The following is a 20,050-nucleotide window of genomic DNA, read 5'->3' as shown; positions in this document are numbered from 1 at the left end:
ATAGGATGACAAATTTCTATAAACAGGAGAAAAATAAAGTAAATTTCAAGATGGCTACACAAATACTTCTGGTCCAGATACATTAGAATGAGCATTTGTGAGGCTATTGTTTTCCATGACCAAAATATAATAATTGTGAATTTCACATAAAAGGAATAAAAAGGATCATGAATTTAAAAATTAATTCAAGGATTTTATTCTAAGAAATGTTCATGGGTTTTTTTTTTTTGGGGGGGGGGTACATCATCCCCCTACTTTATTGATATCTATAGACTTTACTCTGCTTAGATGGGACAGATTCAGGCCTGGTGTATTTCCATTAGTTTCAATGGAGTTGCACCAAGCATGAAAGTGGCCCATTGACTTTACATTTTGAAAACAAACCTGTGTAATTGCAACACACCTCACATAATGTCTCCGCCATAATTCAAAGACATTCTTCCAATAGCTCCCCCTTTTATGCACTTGTTCCTTCCCTCACTCTTTATGACCACAATGCTCCCGGAACATCATTGCATCTGCATTTTATTATGATTACTGCTTACGGTTTGGGAAATCCTATATCTCACCCTGGCATGCTGTGTTTAATATTCCATGCTCTATTCTGCCGGTACTTTCTTTAATAAATAAGTACATATTTTGAAATATTCAGAATGCTTAGGGAATGAATTAAAAAATTGGCATACGGAAAGCCTACCAAGCAGCCTAACTGTATGCCAGGCCCACGGGAAATAGCAAAGCTGCCAGTCCTATTGTCTGAGGAGTCAGACTATAGCCTGCTGGTGTCAACTGTCTGCTGGCAATCATTAACATTATTAGTTAGATCGCAGGAGTGCCCATGGTGTGGTCTCCAAACACAGATAAGGCACTTTCCCTGCTCCAGAAAGCATACAGTCTAAATACAGCTTTAAATGTACACGACAGCATTGAGCCACAGTGATTTCCATCTAGAAAGAAAAGGAGAGCAAATGTGGAGAAAATAGCACTTGCCACAACTCCTCTTTCATTTTATTTTTTTCTCCCAGCAGATCCTTTAATACCAAACCCTCAGGGTGTTCAACAATTCTGCCCCCATCTTTAGACTCCTTTGCCCAAAAACCTGTACTGAAGCAACCCACGTGTGGTTGAGGACGACTGGATGGGACTCCCAGTGGCCAGTGGGTTCAACTGCTAAGTGACCTATAGGTCAAAATCACACTCCTTTCTTGTAGAGCTGCCTACCAAGAACTTCACAGTCCTCCCAGGCTAGGGAGAGAGAAGTTTCATCTGGAAACTGGACCCAGATTTCTTGAATGGCAGAAAAAGAAGCTGCAATATTAACAGATTACTGGACAACCCATTGATTTAATTACTTGTTTTTCCCTCCAGCTCTTTTAAACAATCAAAACATACAACATTTGAAGTACCTGTATATCCCAAACGCCTGATGAGAGGATTATAAGAAAAACGAAAATAAATAATAAAAATGTGCAAGCAGAATGGGAAAGGACTTGGGTGACTGCCCTATAATTAAAACTGATATCACTGGATGCCAATATAATAATTCATCTCAGCTGATAGACCGGCTAACTACAAATATATTGTGAATACAATAGACAGTCTGGGCCCTCTAAGATGAATGTTTTCTCTGCATGCGAGTTGCAACGAAAAGGGCTATTTTTTCCTTTCATTAATCCAGAATAAATAATGGTTATAATATTACATATCTGCTTGCCTTATCTCTGACAGTTTCTTCATACTGAAACAGGAGATTGCTGCAGTAGGCAGCAAAGCTTCTCAGTGTGTCGTGCATGTGAGAGAGAAAGAGAAAGGGTCATTCATGCTACAAAATATCTGGCAACATTTCAAAGTTGGCTTCCCTTCTAATCAGCCTTGAACATGACTACACTGTGTTCCTCTAATTTAAAGTGAGGTTAGAGCTACATTTCCTTTTATGGTGGTGTAATTATTCCTTTTTATTTGTACAATTTACCATCCTCAGTTATTCATTGATAGAGATTAATATTAGCATGATGTTCTAAGATGAAATATATAAAAAATATCCAGTTTTCATCTTGGAAGTCCTCAGTAGGCATGTTCCTAACTTGAGCAAACTGTTATGCTATGTAATCCATGTGGCATACATAATACATATAACAATGTATTTCCCTTGACCAACTTATTTGCTGACAGACTTGAAATGACAGATAAGGTAAGATTAAATATAATAGTCTCGTACATTCTTTAAATTCTATTTGACATTATCTCCCCCACGGGCAAATTTTCTCTTCCTCATCTACCTCCATTCTTTTAGTAAATCCTTGGTGCTCTTAAAACCTTAAACTTGCTCTATGCAGACGTGATTCCTTGCATCTATGTTTAATTCACTATGAAATGAGAACTGGAACTTTGGGGTTTCTTCAAGGTTTATGCCCTCAAGATTTGCTATCAGGCCTGAAAATATTTAAGGACTATATGAAAATTGTCATATGTGGGGTTGAGCTCTCCATGGTTTTTAGTTTTGTGAACTGCACCGCAGATTCGGTGTGAGATTTGATCCTGTGTGTGTGGCTACCATAGAAGAACATCTTACTGTACTCACTGCACAAAGGCAAGACTGGCATACAATAGATTTTTGGAAGGGGCAACAGGGACGGGGGCGAGTACCGTGTGTGAATTCATGCAGAAAAATCCAAAAGAAGCTTTGTGATATACTCCTTTGTGTCCATGCAAAGACTTGCACACTCAATTAAAATCTGGCACTGATGTGAAGCAAGCAATATTCAGAGAGTACAAGCAGCTGCCATTTTGCTGCTTTCTTTTGGAATACTGACAAAACGTGGGACAGAAGACAACTGATAGACACTCCATTAACTTCGGGTCCTTCTTTACCCCTTAAAACTTTTGAATTTGTTTCCAAACTTGGAATATATATAAATAGTTAAATATATATATAGTTCTTAGCCTACAGAAGCAATAGGACACAATAATTATTGCAGTCTCTTTATAAACTCTTCAGAAACTTCATAAAAATAGTAGGTTCTTTCCCCTACTCTGTCATATCTGTATGAGAGCAGTCAGAAATCCAGCTAATCTGACATTCTATGACAATTGAAACAACACAAGTTTAATTGTCAATACAAGAACAACAATGTATGCCCTCTCCCTTTAGCTAAAAATATTTCTGCCTTTTAGAGGTAGAAAACACTTTCCCCCTTTTTGTCAACTCTCCCCTTAATGAGAGAAGGATGGATGTTTCATTATTGGCTGAGTTAATATATTTGATGGATCACAAAAAAATAAGTGTCTTTTATATGGAGACTGTCCAATCTGCACCTTTACCGTGTAAATGTTAATAAGTTACCAATAGATTTTTCCCCCTCTGTGATTGCTGCATATTATAAATGCTCTGATTAATCAAAACCTGACTTTCTTAAATGTGTTTACGTAGCTCTTTATAACTGGGTAATTTTCTGCTGCCACAGTAATTACAGAGTATACCTTCCACATGAAAAGGGGCTATATTCCTGCAATTGTATTTTTACGTAGTCTGCTTATCTTGGTGGAAAGAGACAGATTTCCGATTATGTAAGTAAAGAGAAATATATTATGTATTTAGGGTGAAAGGGTACAATAGTTCTCACGCCCTTTGATTTCTCAATTTGCAACTGTTTTTTGTTATATGAATCAGAATTACCACCTTAAACATTTCATGACCATCATCATATAGTGTGCTGGGGCTCTGATCATGAAAACAAAAGAATATTAAAGGTAAACTAGCCAAATTCTGCACAGTAACTCCATTGACTTCAATGGCATTAGTTTGGATTTTAAACAATGTAACAGAGCCAAATCCCAATCCCACTTAAGTACTGTAAATGGCAAAATATTGGGACCAAGATTTAATCTGAGGTCAGAGCTTGACCCAGTATTTGCTGATGGGAGTTATTCACATCTTTGCAGAATGTTAGCAGTGATGCATAAGCCTGGGGCTGCTCTCCGCACATTTGTAGATTTCACTGTGACGTACTGCACAAAGCACTGTATTGGGACTCAGAAAACTGGTGTTCTATTCCCAGCTCTTCACTGGCCAGCTGAACGATTCTGGGCAAGTCACTTCCCTTCTTTGTGCCTCAGTTTCCTTTTCTGTAAAATGGGGATAATCATGCTGATCTCTCCTTTGTAAAGCACTTCGAAATCTACAAGTGAGCTGTGCTATGTAAGAACTAAGTATTATTACCATGTTATCCAGAAGCACAGTAAAGGATGCTTGTTGAACAGGTAATATTTCTATAAGATGCATTCCTCCACCCACTAAAAATGCCTAAGTATGGGATGTATATCATACCTCTAAAGGATGACATAAGTGCTTCTTCCTTGGATGAAGCCAAGAATACTTTTCACAGACCAAACCAAAATAGAAAGGAATGTTCTGATGCCCTTGAAAATGAAGACCTAACAAAGCAATAAACTTGTTAAAGAAAGAACTTCAAACACACAAGAATACCGGTCAACAGACATTTGTTCTGAGAAGAAAAGCATTAGGTTTTTTTTGGCCCAAATCAAAATATGTTTCACAAAATATAAATGGATTAAAAAATACCTGTTAAATGAACAGATATCTTCAAGAACAACAAGGGAGACAAAGGAGAGTCTTGTGGTCAAGACACTGTAAGGGGAATTAGGGACTTTTTATGTGACCTTAGACAAATCACTTAATTTCTCAATGCCTCAGTTTTCCCATCTGTAAAATGAAAATAACTTTTAAATGATCTTACACATATGGCACTGTCAAATATAGTAGCTGTCGACAATTTCAAGGTATTCACATATCTTAATTAAAATTGGAGAGACGACTGAAACCTACAAAAGTTTAACACTAGAATGTATCTTGTGCTCAATCTAAGCTTTTGCTACTAAACCAATCATGACTCCATGAACAGGGAATGATACATGCATAAACTGGATGGAAATTGTGGAAGAGTTGAACTCTCAACCTGAAGTCTTTTGGTGCAGTCAATTTCGAATTTGGTAACACAACTGCAATTCCCTGTTTAACTTTTCTGGGACACAACATGAGACGATACATTGACTTAACCCGGCTACTGTGACACAATAATGGTATTGAACAGTTAGAGTCACTTTTTGTTAAACATCAATTTATATCAACTTATTATTGAGAGTGACGGAGATATTCAGAAGTAGAAATTTAATACTTTATGGCAGTGTAAGTAGGAAGCCTGTAAGGGACATTAAACTGCAGTGATGTCATTCATTATCATGGTATTCAATTGAGAAATGGCAAGTGGCCAATGAATGTTTATGTTTGCTGCTGTTTGACCATCCATCTCTACCAATGTATATAGTTTTTATTGCATATGATGGACAAGAAAGCAGTTTACCAGATTTGCAGTTCTGAGCACTGTAAACCTCTTTGAATTTAATCTTGGACACTAAGACAGCTGTAACTCATTTTTTAGAATGCCTCAGAAATGCACAGTGTTCATCTGTACCTGTTGAAGCCAAGGAAAAATAGGCCTGTGACACTCTCCTTAAGGAATCCAGAACCATAAGCCACCGTGTTAACCCTCTGCCTCAGCAAGAGTGAGCTTTGCTGGAGACCACACTGTGTGCCAGCTCCCTGCCACACCAGTCTGTCCACTTCACCAGCAAACTCCTGGAGACTTTACCAGTCTTTATCTTGCCTTGCAGGTTACAATCAGTGAACCCCAGTTCCCAAGTTTCCCAGAGACATCTCTTTGTAGGGTCCAGTCTCTCTTGCCATGATACTCACAGAAATTATGTTTGCTGGCTCCAAGGAGACAGTGTACACACCAGTCAGTTGGTTTAACCACAGTCTCACTCTTAATTCAATATAACAGCACTGCTTTGTACGAAAATATTCTTTCATTGTCCTCTGCCTGCAATCAAACAGGTCAAACAGGTAAATCCATACTCCTTTGCCTATGGCAGGTTTGATTTATGCCCTGCCTCCAAAACACATTTTAAGAATGTATTTCCAGCACACACAATTCTTTATGTACGATCCATCCATACATGACACAATAATATTCCTTACCAGCATTCCATACCAGTTTACAGACGATAATTTATAAGATACCTTTTGGACACGTATTATGACAGCAGTGTGTAGGGGGTAGTGAGTGTGTAGGGCCTGATATGAATTACAGTGTAGTGGGTCTTTTGCCAGTGGGTATTGAGGGGCTCTTTGGATCACAAGGACCTTCCTAATTATTTTCATAATCAGTGCAAAGGTATTGGAGACCAATGTACACAGCTTGTAATTTACTGTTTTGGCGTGCACATGTTCTGTCTGAAATAAACACAACTGACTCATAATAGGTTCTGCTTTCATTAAAGAAATGTAGATGTTTGACTTGTTCACTTGTATGAGGCAAAGGGGAATCAAGAGGCTTAGAAACTGCAACACTGTATTTCAACTTCAAGGAAGGCTGCAAAACAGTTTGTAATTATATTGAATCAGTGCCCAGTGTGTTGCGAAGCTAACTTACCTTCCAGTGCAAAATCCTGATTTTGATATGTTTGACTACAGGGGTCAGCAACCTTTCAGAAGTGGTGTGCCGAGTCTTCATTTATTCACTCTAATTTAAGGTTTCATGTGCCAGTAATACATTTTAAAGTTTTTAGAAGGTCTCTTTCTATAAGTCTATAATATATAACTAAACTATTGTTGTATGTAAAGTAAATAAGTTTTTTAAAATGTTTAAGAAGCTTCATTTAAAATTAAATTAAAATGCAGAGTCCCCCCGGACCGGTGGCCAGGACCCGGCCAGTGTGAGTGCCACTGAAAATGAGCTCGCGTGCTGAAGGCGGCACGCTTGCCATAGGTTGCCTACCCCTGGATTACAACATTGCAAGTTTGGGACATGAGAAAAAATAAATTTCTTTGTCTGACTTACCTTACAAGGTCAGCTCCTCACGAACAAGGTCAGCTCCCAGACTGCTGCACTGGGCAGTACAGCATGGGGAGAAGGTGACCAACCCTCTGTGGAGAAAGAAGTGGTTCGGGACTATTTAGAAAAACTGGACGTGCACAAGTCCATGGGGCTGGATGCGCTGCATCCGAGGGTGCTAAAGGAGTTGGCGGGTGAGATTGCAGAGCCATTAGCCATTATTTTTGAAAACTCATGGCGATCGGGGGAGGTCCCAGATGACTGGAAAAAGGCTAATGTAGTGCCCATCTTTAAAAAAGGGAAGAAGGAGGATCCGGGGAACTACAGGCCAGTCAGCCTCACCTCAGTCCCTGGAAAAATCATGGAGCAGGTCCTCAAGGAATCAATTATGAAACATTTAGAGGAGAGGAAAGTGATCAGGAACAGTCAGCATGGATTCACGAAGGGGAAGTCGTGCCTGACTAACCTAATTGCCTTCTATGATGAGATAACTGGCTCTGTGGATGAGGGGAAAGCAGTGGATGTGTTATTCCTTGACTTTAGCAAAGCTTTTGATACGGTCTCCCACAGTATTCTTGCCGCCAAGTTAAAGAAGTATGGGCTGGATGAATGGACTGTAAGGTGGATAGAAAGCTGGCTAGATCGTCGGGCTCAACGGGTAGTGATCAATGGCTCCATGTCTAGTTGGCAGCCGGTTTCAAGCGGAGTGCCCCAAGGGTCGGTCCTGGGGCCGGTTTTGTTTAATATCTTTATTAATGATCTGGAGGATGGTGTGGACTGCACTCTCAGCAAGTTTGCAGATGACACTAAACTAGGAGGCGTGGTAGATACACTAGAGGGTAGGGATCGGATACAGAGGGACCTAGACAAATTAGAAGATTGGGCCGAAAAAAACCTGATGAGGTTCAACAAGGACAAGTGCAGAGTCCTGCACTTAGGACGGAAGAATCCCATGCACTGCTACAGATTAGGGACCGAATGGCTAGGTAGCAGTTCTGCAGAAAAGGACCTAGGGGTCACAGTGGATGAGAAGCTGGATATGAGTCAACAGTGTGCTCTTGTTGCCAAGAAGGCTAACGGCATTTTGGGCTGTATAAGTAGGGGCATTGCCAGCAGATCGAGGGACGTGATCGTTCCCCTTTATTCGACATTGGTGAGGCCTCATCTGGAATATTGTGTCCAGTTTTGGGCCCCACACTACAAGAAGGATGTGGAAAAATTGGAAAGAGTCCAGCGGAGGGCAACAAAAATGATTAGGGGTCTGGAGCACATGACTTATGAGGAGAGGCTGAGGGAACTGGGATTGTTTAGTCTCCAGAAGAGAAGAATGAGGGGGGATTTGATAGCAGCCTTCAACTACCTGAAGGGGGGTTCCAAAGAGGATGGAGCTCGGCTGTTCTCGGTGGCAGACGACAGAACAAGGAGCAATGGTCTCAAGTTGCAGTGGGGGAGGTCCAGGTTGGATATCAGGAAAAACTATTTCACTAGGAGGGTGGTGAAACACTGGAATGCGTTACCTAGGGAGGTCGTGGAGTCTCCTTCCTTGGAGGTTTTTAAGGCCCGGCTTGACAAAGCCCTGGCTGGGATGATTTAGCTGGGAATTGGTCCTGCTTTGAGCAGGGGGTTGGACTAGATGACCTCTTGAGGTCCCTTCCAACTCTGATATTCTATGATTCTATGATTCTATGAGATGCAAGAAACAGCAAAATATTTTGTCTGATTAGTTGGTGCAATAAGTGATCAGAAACACTACTGTATTTTTCAGATTACATTGCTGTATTTTCTGAAACACAAATGTTCTTTATAGGTTCCCAAAAGACCTATATATAGTTGAAAATATTTTAAGAAGTGATCATCTGGATTTTTTTGGCAACTACTTTGACATACATTCCATGCAGTAGGTGTTCCATCAGATTACACACAATATACATATACATACATACACATTCCTTTTGGACTCACTTATGGTATGTGTGTATATAAGGGTAGTTGTAGTAAATGCTGTAGGAGCCATTGCAGTAAAAATGGTATGTCCAGTTCATGCATGGAGACATGCACAAAGTTTGCAGAAGCTGTGAAAAATTTGTTTTCTGCAATTCTCATGGAATTGAACTAGTTTCCACAATGTGTCAACAAACACTTATTTGTATTAAATCAATTATATAAGGTGAAATGGTAGTGGAAAGGGTAAAAAAAAGTATTTTGTTCAGCTCACAGAGGCCACTTGCTGGCCATTCCCTACAATATAAGGCAAAAAAAAGACTTTTAGTAGTTAATCCTGCATCAGAATTTTGGGAATATCTAAAAAAATATGAAAATGGATATTTCAGTTCTGTACGGATAAGATCCGAAGTATAAGGAGTTCAGTAATAAAGAGAATTTGAAATACCATATTGAATACATAGTCTACATAGTTTGCCCAATTCTGCATTTAAATGTTAATGGGAATGAAGGTAAGAATTATCTTTGTGTGTGTTCAAGTAGTCCCAACTCCAAATGTTCAAAAATCATGTCAGCCCCTCTTCCCCAATAATGAAATTGGCCCCTCAAATCATGACATTTAAAAAAAAATCTCTTTTCTGGTTGCTTTTCTAATTTTAATGCTCTCCTCTTTCAAGGTGTGTGTGACAATTACAGTGGTACCAACTCTCACAAAGTTATAATGAGTAGGATGATTTTGGCCCTGGCTACAGGAGGGAGTCTCCCTTCTCCCTCTTCCAAAAAAATCATGTGAAGGCTGTATATTTTTGCATCATCACAAGACTGCCTGCAGCAGGGGCCATAGTCCTGGTAAATTTGCAAAAGTTGACAACATTGCATTAAGGAAACATTCTTGGTTGTAATTCTGGAAATGCTGCCAATGAAATTGAAATAATATCCCCTTTTCCTAATAACCCAATATCAATAAAATCTCAGAGGGGAGAGAAAAAGAAAAAAAGAAGGATGGTCTTATGGTTAAGGCTCAGGAAGGACTCAGGAGAACTAGGTTAAGTTCAATTCCTATCTCTGCTAAAGACTTCCTGTGTGATCTTGGTCAAGTAACAATCTCTCTGTGCCTCAAATCCTCATCTGTAAAATGGGGATAAAATACGTCCTTTGTTTGTCTTGTCTATTTAGATTCTAAGCTCCTTGAGGCAGCGACTGTATCTTACTATATGTATGTTCAGCACACAGAATAATGGGACCTCAATCTACCTGGGGCCTCTAGGCACTATTGCCTATTGATGAAGGCCTATACTCATCTCTTTTTATGTCTCCATGCACAGTTCAGACCACTCCCTTTAAAGGCACAGACTTCATACCCGAGCTCTAGCCAACAGCACAGGAGAAGTGAATGTCTATTCCTTGGCAAAGATGAGAATTTATGCAGACAGTTTATGGCTTTAAGAGGCCATTAAGGGAGCTAGGGATTTCTGGGGTACATGGATAGCCTGACCATGCCCAGTCACACTCTGTGTCAGTCTCAGGGAGGTGGAGTGGTGTAGGAATTATTGCAGAAGCTTTAAGACACCCAAGAATCCCCTCCACAAAGTTTGCCTAAGGCTAAGTCTACACTGGCACTTGAATGACAAAACTTATGTCTTTCAGAGATGTTAACACCCCCCCCTTGCCCCCAAGACAAAAGTTTTGCCACAACAAGTGCCAGTGTGAACAGTGCATTGTCGGCAGCAGCGCTCTCCTGCTGACAATGCAAACACCACTCATTGGCGGTAGAAGTTTTTTGTCAGCAGGAGAGCCGATAAACAGCAGATAGCGCAAATTTTAGTGGCACGGCTGTGGCAACACAGCCATGTCGCTAAAAAGGGCCGGCTCTAGGTTTTTTGATGCCCGAAGCAAAAAAAAAAAAAAAAAAAAGTGGCCGGAATGCCGCCCCAGGAATTGTGCCGCCCCAACCATGTGCTTGGTTTGCTGGTGCCTAGAGCCGGTCCTGTCACTAAAAGCTGTGTACCATAGACATAGCCCAAGTCTGGTGTGTGTTAACTACAAACTCCCACCCCTTGCCTTGGGGTGGAGAACCCTTCGTCTTTGGGGAGGCAGAAATTCACCTATATCAGCAAACAAACAGTCCCAAGTGCCCCTTCAGCATCAGCCCCTCAGTCATTATTCAGGGGCCTGTTTCCCCTTGGGGTTCCACTGATTCCCATGTGCAGGGCAGGTGCATAGCTGTCACACAGACTCGCTTTCCTCTACAAAATTCAGAATCTCAACCTGCTGTGGGCCACTCCAGCGACCTGCACAGTCTCTCCTCCAATGGGAACCCCATCCTTCCATCATAGAGCTGGCCGCTGGAAGTAAGGGAGGGATCTCCTGCCAGCTCTCTACCAGTGAAGAGGCCATCTTATCCTCTCTGTCCATCCCCTAGCTGATTCTGGGGGCAGGGGCATTTTTTGTAGCCCTGTTACTAAACTGTCGCGTGGGAATTCCACACAGGCTTAAGGCAGGTTTGGCTGGCAGAGCACTGCAAAATGGCCTCAGACTGGAGGAAGATCTGGCCCTCAGTCATCTACATTCATATAATTGTATTTTATACAGAGTGGGACCTGCCCTGCTCCCATTAAAGTTAAAAAGAATTTAGCCATTGATTTCAGTGGAGGCAGGACGAGGCCCTTCAGGTCTCAGAGACTATTTTAATGCAGCTGCTTTTTGGGGACAAAGTACTCTTTGTCAAATACTGCCACTGTGCAATGGTTAATTACAGAAGTAAAAGGCTGCTCTCCATTGACAGGGAATTACAATGCCTCCCACCTTTAAAAATATCAGGCAAGATATAATAAAACCACAACTCATTTTGAGCCATTGTGAAACCAAGAAATATCTCCTGATGCCTCTTTCTTTGTTTACAGATAGCCACACAATTATCTTCATGGAAATGTCCGCAGTAAATTGGGCCCATTCATTTGGACTCGAAACCAAATACTGAAGAACAATACCACAGTGTTAAGCTTACAGACTAGAATGAAAAAAAAAAAGGGGGGGGGGGATTTCCAGTATAATATTTCCTAACTGTATCTATGCACGTATTATTAAAGGATTATTCTTAGGCTTCTGAAAACATTTGTTATTGTTTATCTTGCATTAGATTTGACACAAAACATTCAGTAATCAAAGGTAATTTTACTAACACAAAGGGAAGATAAGACAGAAGGAAAATGCTGCTATCATTTCAGTGCACTTAGGACAGATCCTGAGCTGTGTTTTGCACCTGCAATTCCCAGGGAAGTCAATTAGAGTTGTGGGAGCTCAGAGACTCTGGATCAAGACCTTAATGATACACATGGAATAAACAGATGTTCTGACCACCAATAGGTGTTTTATACCCTGGTGTGTGATTTACTCCTTCCAGTTTCTCACTTGGGTACATTGGGCCTGATCCTCTGCTGCTGTAAGTGGATGCAGCCCATTAAATCAGTGGAGCTACGCTGATTTATACCTGCTGAGGACCTGGCTGGTGTATCTGTGACAGAAACATAAATACCAAATTAAAAACCATCACTAGAGTCTCTTTGATGACAAACTAAACAATGCCAAAAATTATCAATATTGAAAAAAAGTATGTTTGTATATATTACACCTGACGTGGAGGGAGAAAATCACTAAGTGCTCTTGATAGTTTCCAATAGCCTACTGCAACCATTTGCTCTCATCAGAAGGTTTGGTGGATTCAGCCAAGTTATTAATAGAGATCAAAAAATGACCAGGTAGTTGGGCACCAATGACAATTTTTTCTTTTGGGGTATGTGGAAAGGAGAGCAGGAGGGGATAAGAGGAGGAAGCTCTATATCCCAACAGTATACCTGCTGTCAGCTACATTTCATTCTCACTGCTGCATTTGCCCTGTTTATTATTATTAATTGGTTTGTTTACTTGCATGGTTCTAGTGCTTAGATGTCCGAATCAGGGACCAGGGCCCCACTGTGCTAAGCACGATATATACACAACAAAAAGATGATCCCTGCCCCAAAGAGCATGCAATCTAAGTATAGGATGAGATCAGGCAGAATCCTCTTTCTCCCTTCCTTCTCTCTCTGTCAGGGGATCAGCAGGGTCTGAGGAGCCGCCCCCTCTCTGGTGGCAGTAGTGCCTAATGGTAAGAGTCCAACACACACCCCTCTCTCTCGCTGGCGGCGGTAATACCTAGTAATAAGAGTCCAGTGAGGAGCTGCTTACTTCAGTGGCCATGGTGTCTAATGGCACGAGTTTAAGGAGCTGCCTGTTCTCCAGTGGCAGCAGTGCCTAGATACACAAGTTCAAAGGAGCCGACCTTTCTCCGGCGGCAATGTGCCCAATGGCAAGGGTCTATGGGGCTATCTTCCCTAATGGCAGTAGTGCCTAAGGGTACGTACAAGGAGGGTAGGGGAACTCAGGCCCACCCTATTCCCCCAGGTTCTGACCCAGGGCTCTCTGAAACCAATTATCCAGTTGCAGTGTTCAGGTCTCTGTGTCCCCGAAAGCATTCCCTGGGTTGCTTCTTACCTTTAGTCTTGTCTTGGGTATCTCCCCCGCTGGTAGCGGCTCAAGGTCCCATTCGGTCCTGCAGCCGATTGGTATCCCATGGCACAGCGTGTTCAGCCTTGGTGGTCTGGAGTCCCATCGGCTTCTCACTAGGAGCCCATAGCGCACGTTCACTCTCCTCCTCAGCCAGCCCAGACTGAGCTGAGCTGCTTCCTTTTTTTAATATGCTCCCTCCCTGGAGTCATGCCCAGCAAGGGTGAGGGGCCCTGGCCTCCTGGGCCCAAAAACCAGTTGGTTAACCCCTGCATTTGCCAGTGCGGGGTTGATACACCCTGTCACACTCCCCCTCATTTACATTTCTGTGTAAAGAATGACATCCAATTTCTTTGTCTTACTGTTCTGCTCCATCATTATATCTCCTTTGTGTACAACAGACCATGGTTTGTTATACATTGTGGTTGATAAGCATATAGTGCAATGCAATAGTATCAAATGAGACATCATAATATCACTTCTTCTCCTTTTAATAAATCATAATAGTAATGGGCCAATTCCTGACATCCTTAGTCAGGCATAACTTCTATTAAAGTTAATGGGAATAAGGACATCACAATAGTGCTAAGTACTGTTTGACTACACTATCTAGTTGCAGCTTTTCAGCTTTCCAACACATTATAAACATTGAATAAATCAAATGTAATCAAATTAATAACAACAGCTAGAAGCTTGGTTAAAATATTAATCATAAATAAAAGTAAAGTTTCATATATGTCAGGGTTCATCATAACCAGAGTGTGGCTTCTTAACACATGCTAAAGGAAAACTTAATATAGTCAGATAGGAAATGCAAGCTTCTTTATCCAAGTCCATCACTACATTTCATTCTCACAACAATCCTTCATGCTTCTGCTTCTCAGCAGCATGTTCTCCCCCCCACAGAATCAAGAAGAAGCTGTTGTCATTTGAGAACAAGGGATTTCTCTTGAAATTAACATTAAATACTTTCGAACAAATCAAAGGTAGTAAAAACTATCCACATCTAGCACCGCCATCTCAGCTCTGCCACGACAGTACCACATGCATGCACATTGTGCCAAGAGCAGCAGTGGTGCTGCTATCATATCCATCCTGGAACACCCCCAGCCTCAAGGGCTCAGTGACTCTCTCTTGCTAAGTGGAGCACTTGGGGATAGGGGGACAATAAGACCAGTGATACTGTGGTAGCAGAAAGCATATTTTCCAGTATGGTACTATCTATACTCTTACCCACTGTGCAACATCCTGCTTTCATAGAAGTCAGTTGGTTGTTTTGACAGAGATTTCAACAAGAGCAGAATTGCTCGTCTTCTGTACCCGTCCCCTAGTCTCGCACTCTTCTCTTGGAAGAATGAAGGACAGGTCAAATATCACATACTCCATAGTTTCATCCAACATCCTGGCTTTGAGTGTCAAGATCATATAACAGATCACATTAGGAAACAGCAGAGGGACAAAGAGAGAAACTGGCCTCTTTTGTACCTCTGTCAGTCTAACATGGCGATTTAACAGAAATTCTGTTCCTTTCTTAATTCTTGCCGAGGGTCGAACATGCACCCTGACCTTCCTCAGGGAGAAAAGGATTTATGTGAATGGTTTTGGATATTCTTTCCCAGGTAGCTGCCATTGCTACTCCCCAACAACAATGATATGCTTTAGGTCATAGCCAAGACACAACTTGTACACTTCAATGTCAGACTACCCCCCACCTCCTACGTTTGAGTGGAGATGGGCATGCTATAGCTATCAGTACTGGGTCCTGAAGTGGCTGCTGCTGATGTATTTGCTGGCATTTAGGCCTCATGACAGCTTGTGTGGAATATTGCTGTAAAGCAGTTCTACATCCATGTTTAGTTTGTTGTAACTTGTGTCCAGTGCTAAATAAAGCAAAAAGGCTAAAAGGGCCAGCTCCCAGAGGTAAATGAGACCCTGGATTTTTCTTGTGGACTTTCTGCTTGTAAGAGACAGGGAAGATCTGAAGTCTTTGCAGATGGAGGTATCCTTGATAACTTCTACACTCCTTATGTAGATGGGGGCAGGGGGGGGGGTGGATGGCAAGAGGATTCAGAAGTGAGTTGAGTCCTAGGGGTTAGGGTTAGGGTTAAGAGGATCAACTCTTTTTGGTTTTATGATAGGAGCCCTCTAACACTGCACTGGACCCAGTTAAATGCCTGATATGTGAGAGGGGTTGGGAAGATAACAATGGGGAAGGGAACTAAGTTAATAAAACGGCAGCCTGCTGCCCAAAACCATATTTGTGTCTGTCTTTTATTCTTGCATGTCCTGATCAAACTAAGCATGGGCCACAACTTGGCCCATTATTATTAATATTTTAATTGGAAATTGGTCAGTTTTCAGGCCTCCTATCATCCAATGTAATCGTTACAAAGACCATTTAAAAAATATAAATACATACATACATGTACATAGAGAGAGATTAAATTTAGCAAATTGCACTTGCCCAAACAGAACTTGAATTTTATCACCTTAAATCAAAAGGTTTATATTTCTTTTTGAACTGCATGTTGATTCTGCTTCCAGAAAATCCAGCAACCCTGCCGACAGAAGCAGAACCTGATCTGACTGCCTAAGTCATTTTGCCAGGAATAGAGCCCTACATTATAAAATAAACAATTTTGTAGATTATTATACATTTTTGATTCAAGTAAATTGCTACTTCTTCTGGGATAGGAAAATTTCTCTTGCCTGATTTTCATTGCATTTAATAGTCTTTGTACGTGCACTGAAATGAGAAAAGATCCTTGTATATTTCTGTATCAAAGGTCAGTTTTTAAATCACTATATCTAATTTGCATTTAAATCTTAATCAGAACTTCACTATCTATAGCACTTCGTGCCATATACTGTAATCTGATTTCCACAAAGACAACTGTTTGCAGCCTTTGTTGTTGTTCTATTTTATTCTAAGGTTAACACATGAACAAAAACAACACAATATTAATATTAAATATTATTATTACAAAATATTAAATATACAGTGCAGTAAGCTTCAATGCTCACTATGCTAAAGTCTAGCTAGGAGAATCATCAGTTACTGATGATAACCAGTCTCAGGGGATGAAATGCTTAGAGAATCCTTCTAGATTAGTTTGGATTTAGGAGGGGACTTTTAACAATCACTAATGAAATTCATTAAAATGCACTGTCTTGTAAGATTACTACTACTTTCAAATTTCTGATCAGGTCAGAAGTACCATGAGATTTGTGGTATTTCAGCTCTTCTGTTTCTGCTCCCAGCCAGAACCAAGAACTGCATGAAAAAAAGATGATGATTCAAAATGCTAAACAAACTTTTTGAAACCTCAGAAAAGGTTTATTTCCAGTTCTGGTACAGACAAAAGTTTGGGTCAGTTCAGACTTATACAAACCAACTCACCCACCCCAATTTACAATTTCCCATGTTTTTAAGGTTAGTGTTAAAACAATATCAACAATTAAGCCCCATACACCTGACCAGATGTTTTCAATAAACTCCCCAATTTGCATTCTACATGGAACAAGCTTGTGTAATTTCCATTGGGAGCAAACTAAATAGCTTTGCTACAAGTCAATGATTCCCCAGATTTAACATATTGTGGTCTATAACAAGCTCAAGTAAACTTTATGTATTGACTTATTTACCCAACTGATTCTAATGCAGGAAACATACTGAAGAGACTAGTAACTTAACTGGATACGTGGTTACTTACACTCCTGTCCTGAAAATACTGGTTAAAATTTTCAAAAGCTCTTAAGTGATTTAGAAGTCTCATTTCCATTTGCAAAAGTGACTTAGGCATTTAGGAGCCAAAGACTCATTGAAAGTAACTCAAGTGCCTAAGTCACTTTGGAAAACAGAACTGAGGAGCTTTTCAAAATGTTGGCCATTAGACTACATTTTTTCATACTTCTATTCAGTACTACTGCATTATGTGCATTGTTAAAACCTTGCTCCTTGGGAATGATAATGAAAAAAATATACAAGTTTGGACAGGAGTCTCTGGACCAGGCATAATTTCTGCTCACTTTAGTTTCTTAATGAAACAAACATTAAAGAAAATATTTTTCATGAAGCGCAGAAAATAATAATGAAATAATAGTCATTTTCTTTTATAGTCCTATGTACCACTTTCAAAAAATGTAACATAAGGAGATAAAAGGACTGGTGGTTAGCATGTGGGTTCTGCCTTCCATATATGTTAGATCACAAGTGAAATTGGAACGGTATAGTTTGAACATTCCAAGTGCCTAAAATAACATGCTTGTAAAACCTCATTATTTTAAACTAAATAAGTTCAAGAAGAATGTTGTGGCAGATATTTTTGGCTACCTTACAGACATCTACACTCTCTGCCCTACCACAGCGGTTGAGATAAGCTGAGGCAATTTGGCCAACAATACCTGGAACTCATTCTTTCTACTTTTGCAACAGAATCTAACTATGTTGATATTCAGGGCGTGGCATAAGGCTCATTTGTTTATTGAGTTCTGTGTGGGGAGAGGTTGGGTTGGGGGAGAGATTTATTTCAAGATTGTATATAAGAATGAGCAGTGCTGCTATTATAAAACGACCTGTAAATTATTGGCTATTATTGCCCATGTGAAGATATTATTAGATTGAGCATTTAAAGTGAAAATGCACTGTAGACTATAAGGACAAGTGTTTTAAAAGAATAAAAAAATAAATATGGAGGCTAAAGTTGCAGGATGGTTAGATATTTGTGTATCCACTCAAATTTCTACAGAATACAATACAATGTATACAGTGTTGTTTATGTTACTCGAAATTGGGTCAGCTAGTAATCTTAGGAAGGACTAATGACCCAAAAGAGTTTGGCAGAAAGCAGCACATTTATTATACTGATGGCTAAGCTCAAAAGAAGGGGTGGAGGAGGGGGTTACACTCATGCTCCCAGGAAAGGCATGGCACTGGAGATGTCAGGATCCTTTAAGGTAAGTGTCCCACAGCTCAGCGATGGATGGTGCAATAAAGGTAAGTCTTCCCGAGGCATGACAAAATGCAACGCAGCGAACCACTGGCCAGGCGGGCCAGGCGGGCCAGGCGAAGGGCCTTCACAGGAGGTACAATCTTGTGAGTGCACTGCCAAGCACATGGCTCCTTCCCTTTTAAGGACCTGCTCCTCATGGCCTGCGACTAGAGATGACTTGGCTGCATCTGGTTGGTCATGCTCCACCTCGGGCAGTGTCCATGCATTGGGCGTGTGATTACTGCCTAATCAGAGTCCCAGACACCTTGTCTACCTGGGAGCTCTTCTAATCTTCCAGCTGCTCAAGCAGCCCATTAATCCCACAAGCATTTCAGGCGGGAGGGGGAGGGAGAAAGCCACTTCACAAGTATTCAAAAAGGGAGAGGAGACAAAGGTGTGGGGGGGGAAGGTGTAACAGACCTTTGAACATACAGGTTATACAGAGCACAGTTATACAGAGCATACAGATCACTGCTGCTCCTACAACAGTTTCATGCTAATAAAATTATATAGTGTAATAGTTAAAGTTTTTCTTAAATTTAAAAATCTGTGTCTTTCCAGAAAAAGAACATTTTCCCCAGAAGAAAGCCTTCAGTAAGTAGGAGCAACTGCAACATTTCCAGGAAATGACAAGAAATATTTTCAAAAGAAAGAAAGGTTACTTTCTAGTAACTGTAGTTCTTCAAGAATGCTGCCTCTGTTAGTATAATAAAACTTAAGTTTCTAATTTCACCACTGGGAAAAGAGTCTTATCTGTAACACAGAAGACTGTGCCATGGACATTCACCATTAATTGGTGGTTCAGTGCATCTATGGAGCACACTCCTATCCATTGGCCGACAGTGTCAAATACTGACTGTGGAGCAGTCTTAATTAGGAGGCTTATACTACCAATGACTTGCTGAATTATTTATAGGGTGAAATTCTGACCCCATTGAAATTAGTGGGGATAAAATTTCACCCAAAAAGCAGATAGCAACCCCTGTCAGATGCCATTGCTGGACTAGTCACTGCTAGAGGCTGGTTAGTTAAAGGGGACAGAATAGATTCTCCCCTGCAGGTGAATTCCATTTGGACCAGACAGGCTGGACCTGCTCTAACGTATCTGACTGGCAAAAGGTCAATCGGGACCTTTACACCAGTGGTGTGTAGGCATAGAGGAGCTCTGCTACATCCCTCTCTGCCTACACTAGAAGGAGGCAGAGGAGGCTAGCAAAGGAAGCAGCTACACTGCCTTCACCAGGTTTATGTCTGCAAGAGTCCCCTATGCAACAGGAATTCCCCACTTGCCACTTCCGGCAACAATACAGCCACTTTGTGCTGCCCGCGTGGGGCAAAATGGCTTTATGTGATACACATTCCATCCAACTACAGCTGCAATTGTAGACCACTGGTATTGAAGGTATTCTGTGGTATGTTTTAGTGGCTTGTACTGCCAAAGATATTTAATGGCTGGTGTAACTAAAGAGAAAATGTGAAGTGCTTACTTGTCAGATAGCTGGTCTTCCATAGAATCATCATCCTGGAATAGAACAACTGCTCACCAGCAACCATCTGCTCCCACAAACCAATCATCTTGTTTGTGGCTAATGGTACCAAAAATGATCCATGGATTAGGGTCTGCTGAGTGGCTAGCATTACAGAAAGATTGGTCATTGA

At 40.9% G+C, this 20,050-nt stretch overlaps 1 long non-coding RNA gene across 1 annotated transcript in view; it reads left to right on the top strand.

Annotated features, from left to right (window-relative positions):
• LOC122174226 (uncharacterized) overlaps window positions 1–19,265 on the top strand; it is a 108,426-nt gene extending 89,161 nt beyond the window's left edge. The window contains exon 3 of the long non-coding RNA XR_010594450.1: window positions 18,953–19,265. This is a non-coding gene — a long non-coding RNA (uncharacterized LOC122174226). The remainder of the gene's footprint in view (window positions 1–18,952) is intronic.
• The last annotated feature ends 785 nt before the right edge of the window (window positions 19,266–20,050 follow it).

This window comes from Chrysemys picta, chromosome 1 (genome assembly GCF_011386835.1).
Source record: "Chrysemys picta bellii isolate R12L10 chromosome 1, ASM1138683v2, whole genome shotgun sequence".
Lineage (NCBI taxonomy): Eukaryota > Metazoa > Chordata > Testudines > Emydidae > Chrysemys > Chrysemys picta.
Note: the sequence above shows the minus strand (reverse complement) of the source record. Positions and strands in the feature narration are given on the sequence as shown.